Below are 4,539 nucleotides of genomic sequence, written 5' to 3' on the forward strand. Positions count from 1 at the left end.
CCCACCACAACGCCCGGCTATTTTTTGGTTGCAGCCATCATTGTTGTTTGGCGGGCCCAGGCTGGATTCGAACCTGCCAGCTCAGGTGTACGTGGCTGGCGCCTTAGCCGCTTAAGCCACAGGTGCCGAGCCTATGTAGTCCTTTAAAAGAAAGTTATTGACAATTACTGATATGAGACAACCTCCAAGACATGTATCTTAAAGCAAGATACAGTATGTTATGTACAGAAATGCTACTATATGTACAAAAAAGACAAACATGTGGTTTCACATGCAGGTATATCACTGGAAGAATACCGGTAGCATTAAACATTACCTGTTAGACAATGTTCTAAGATCTTTTCAAAAATTAACATTTAATCCTCACAACCCTATTAAGATAGTTGATACGATTCTCATTTTATAGATGAGAAAATCAAGACACAAGAGTCTCTTGAGACAGGGTGTCACTGTGTTGCCAGGCTTAGAGAACAGTGGCATCATCCCAAATGTTATCTAAATACACTGCCATGGAGAGCTTGGGGAAATAGAAACTCTCATACAATTGTGGTAGTGGTGTAAATGAATATTTCCTCTTTCAAGGGTGAAACCTCAAACTCCTGGACTCACGTGATCTTCATGACTCAGCCTTCCAAGTAGCTAGAACTATAGGCTCATGCCACTGCACTTAGCTAATTTTTTGAATTTTTGTAGAGAGAGGGTCTTGCTATGTTGCTCAGCTGGTTTCCAGCAATCCTCCTGCCTCGGCTTCCCAAAGGGATAGAATTATAGGTGTGAGCCACTGCACTGAGCCTAAATACACACACACACACACACACACACACACGCACATAGTATATGTTATATATATATCATTTTTTGACCTACAACATGGCAAAACATTTTATTTTTAAAATAATCTGTGCCATTAAGATAGGCAAAAGACTGTAACCTGGTTTCTTGTACCCTCAATGAATCCCCAACAATTAAAAAAAAAAAGATAGGCAAAAGACTATCATGAGCACACTACCAATAAGAGTCAATCTTACTAATACAGCTTACAAATTAAGATTATTGGCTCAGCGCCTGTGGCTCCAGCGGCTAAGGCGCCAGCCACATACACCTAAGGTGGCGGGTTCGAATCCCCAGCCCGGACCCACCAAACAACAATAATGGCTGCATCCAAAAAATGGCCAGGCGTTGTGGCAGGCGCCTGTGGTCCCAGCTACTTGGGAGGAGGAGGCAGGAGACTCGCTTGAGCCCAGGAGTTGGAGGTTGCTGTGAGCGTGATGCCATGGCACTCTACCCAGGGGGATAGCTTGAGGTTCCGTCTCAAAAAAAAAAAAAAAAATTAAAATTAAGATTATTTTCACTTAGCTTCAGAGAGATTAGAAAGGTTGATAATGCCCACAGTTGGGGAATATGAGGAAATGTGCACTCATACAATAGGAGGATAAAGTGGTAGAACTTCTTGGGAACTCTGGCCCTGGACTTACTAGTTTACTATGGATAATATAACAAAATACCAGAAACTGGGTGGCATAAACAACAGAAAACCTATTATTTCACAGTTCTGGGGACTTGGCAGGGATGGGTCCTTCTAAGGGCTGTGAGATGGAATTGGTTCCATGACTCTCCCAGCTTCCAGTCGTTTTCTGGCAGTTCTTGGCACTTCTTCCTTTGTAGATGCCTCGCCCAGATCTCTGCCTTGCTATATTTGCACAGTGCTCTCCCTGTGTGTCTCCAGATTTCCTTATTAAAGGATATGGTCCTACTGGATTAGGGCCTAACATACATATTCATAATAACACATAAAATTTCTATTTTAGCCATTTTTAAGTGTATAGCTTAGTGACAAGTACATTCACATTGTTGTACAACCACTATCCACCTCTAGAACTTTTTCATCACCTAAATGGAAACTCTGAACCCAACAACAATTTCTGACCAGATGCACACCTGTAATCCCAGCACTCTGGGAGGCAGAGGTAGAAGGATGAGCTCAGGAGTTCCAGACCAGTCTGAGCAAGAGCCAGATCCCATCCTTACTAAAAACATAAAAATTAGCCCAGGTGGTGGTACTCACCCATAGCCCCAGCTATTCCAGAGGCTGAGGCAGGAGGACTGCTTGAGCTCAGGAGTCTGAGGTTGCTGTGAACTAAACTGAAGCCACAGCCACAGCACTCTAACCTCTCAGACAGTCTCCAAAAAAAAAATTTTTTTTTTAAAAATTAAGATTTTTGCCATTTTACCCCCACATATAGTATGAATTCCTTAAAATTAAAAATAAGAGATAACATTTTCTTACAAAATCCCAATGCCATTTTAATTTTTTAAATTTATTTTTTCAATGTCATTTTTAGGCTTAACAAAGTAACAATTCTTAGGTGATTTGGTATCATCTAGTACCTACTCCATAATTTTCCTGATTGTCTCACAAACACCTGTTATAATTAGCTTGAAAGAATAGCTAAACAAGGTCCACACACACTACACGTGGTTACTGTGTTTCTAGGGTTCTTTAAATCAGAGCAGTTGGCCCTCCTTGTTTCTTTATGTTGTAGTAGTGACTCAGTTCATATATGCACCTATTTACAGAATAAAAAAATCTGCATATATTAAAGGGACCAAACACCGTGTACTTCGAGGTCCCGGAACTTGGTCTTATCTCGAAAGGCTGCAAATGGTTAGAGACACGGTATTCCTAAATTCACCTAAACCTCTTATGGTAACGCGCAACTCCGTCCTGGTCACACGACTGCCCCAGTCCCATCCAGCAAATCACAATTTTGGACTACGCACCTACACCTCTACAGCAGGGGGCAGGATTACTTCCTCTGGGAGCCCTTTCTAAAGCTAAACCCAGTGAATGGTTTCCCAGTTAGTAAACAAAGATAATCAAATGAAAAAGTTTCATCTGAATCCAGAGATAAATAAAGGAAATTGCTAGAGAATGTGGTGCTGAAGAAACATGACCGAATCAAACACAAACCGGAGAGATACTGGTGGAAACAGCAATCAGACTCGGCTGAATAGAGGGGAAGGGGAATCAGAAGTTACTGATAAGGAAGGAACGGAGGAGAAGAGTCGGATAAACAGGGGTGAACCTCTAGAGAGGGGTCGAAACCCGCTCCGCCACGCCACTCGGGGACAGAAACCACCACTCGGGTGAAAGCCCTCGAGGGAGAAAGGAGAGGCGAGCAGGGGACGGGAGCAAATCTCAGGGAGTAACTCCTGACGTTTGAGAGACAGTACTGGAGCCGGTTTTTCTGGGGGCTGGCGCAACCCGGTAAAAGGGCATGGGCACAAAGTCAAAACCAGTCACAAACCCCACCTTACCCCGCCCAGGGCGAAATCCAGGGCGCACCCAGAGCAGGTACTCGTGGGGACGACGAGCTGAACGTCCAGCCCGCGCCTCCGCCGCGGGAAGTAGTTCCCCGCCGCGCCCGCTCCAAAGGGAGCCGCGGTGGCGAGTCCTGAAGCCTTCAGTCCCTGGGTTCCGGCAGCGGCGGGAGCGGAGCCAATCCCTGCAAAGGAGGGCGTGGCTATCCCGGCCCATAAGATCCCTCCGCCCGTAGTCCAGGCTGTGAGGTCGAGGGAGCCGCCATTTTGGATGCTGATTCGTGGTTCCGAGGCCGGCGTCCGCTGTTTTCACTTCTGGGTTCGGTCAGGTGAGTGTGGCATTCTTGAGGAGGGTTTTCGTTTTCTTCTTCGCTCTACGCTCGGGATTTAGTAGTCCCCATCCAGCGGTAGTGGCCGGGGTTCAAACGACTTTAGAGGTGGCAGATAAAGAGATAGGGAAGGATCCTGGAAGTGGGGGGCAGGCCAGAGGTGAAGCCCGGGGAGCCGCGGCGCGGGAGGAGGCCCCGGCTAGGGGGATAAGGGCGTGGCAGGGCCGCGGGCTGCTTGGAGACCACTGGTCCTGGACCCTCGAAGCTGCCGAACTTTCCTGTTGTTCTCCCTGCTCCGAGGCGTCTCTTCTCTGGGCGGAAACGCCGCGGCCTGAGTCTGGGCTCTTTCGCTGCACTCCTGCTGGTCTAGTCTCCTCTGCCCTAAGAGATTCAGGAGGGTCGGTGTCTTCAGTGCCGTTAGGTTGCCTCCGAGTCCTGGCAGTCCCCGCTGAGTGGGAGGCCTCGTGGGCTGTCCCGGGGGGGGGGGCCCGGACTTGGGCCCTCTGTAGTCGGAGAAAAGTGCCCATTCTTTGCGCAGAAGCAGGCAGCGGTCTCTGCTCCCTTTCTCCGACCGCCTTTCGTGTGCAGTGGGACCCTGTGAGGAGCTTGCGGCCCTGTCCTTGCCCCTATCTGTATTCTCAGCGCTCCTCTTCCGGGATGTTGGAGGTGAGCACTTGGAACTCCCAGGTATAAACTTTAAGCAGGATGTGGACCCAAGAGCATCCATTTATTAGGCAATGGGACTGTAGGATAATCACAAAACACAAAGCCACCTGCACTCTGTAGTAGTAAACTGCAAGTCTGGTCTTTTGGGGGAATTGTGGGTTTTTTTTTTTTTCTTTTGAGACACAGCCTCAAGCTATCCCTCTGGGTAGAGTGCCATGGCGTC

General features: G+C 47.7%; 1 protein-coding gene across 1 annotated transcript in view; it reads left to right on the top strand.

Moving 5' to 3' along the window:
• The first annotated feature begins 3,576 nt into the window (after nt 1–3,576).
• Nucleotides 3,577–4,539, top strand: part of IST1 (IST1, ESCRT-III associated factor) — a 36,510-nt gene continuing 35,547 nt past the window's right edge. Inside the window, exon 1 of the mRNA XM_003791389.3 lies at nt 3,577–3,650. The gene's annotated coding sequence lies outside the window, so the exon portion shown is untranslated. The remainder of the gene's footprint in view (nt 3,651–4,539) is intronic.

Source organism: Otolemur garnettii, unplaced genomic scaffold (assembly GCF_000181295.1).
Source record: "Otolemur garnettii isolate 467f Iridium unplaced genomic scaffold, OtoGar3 scaffold00047, whole genome shotgun sequence".
Lineage (NCBI taxonomy): Eukaryota > Metazoa > Chordata > Mammalia > Primates > Galagidae > Otolemur > Otolemur garnettii.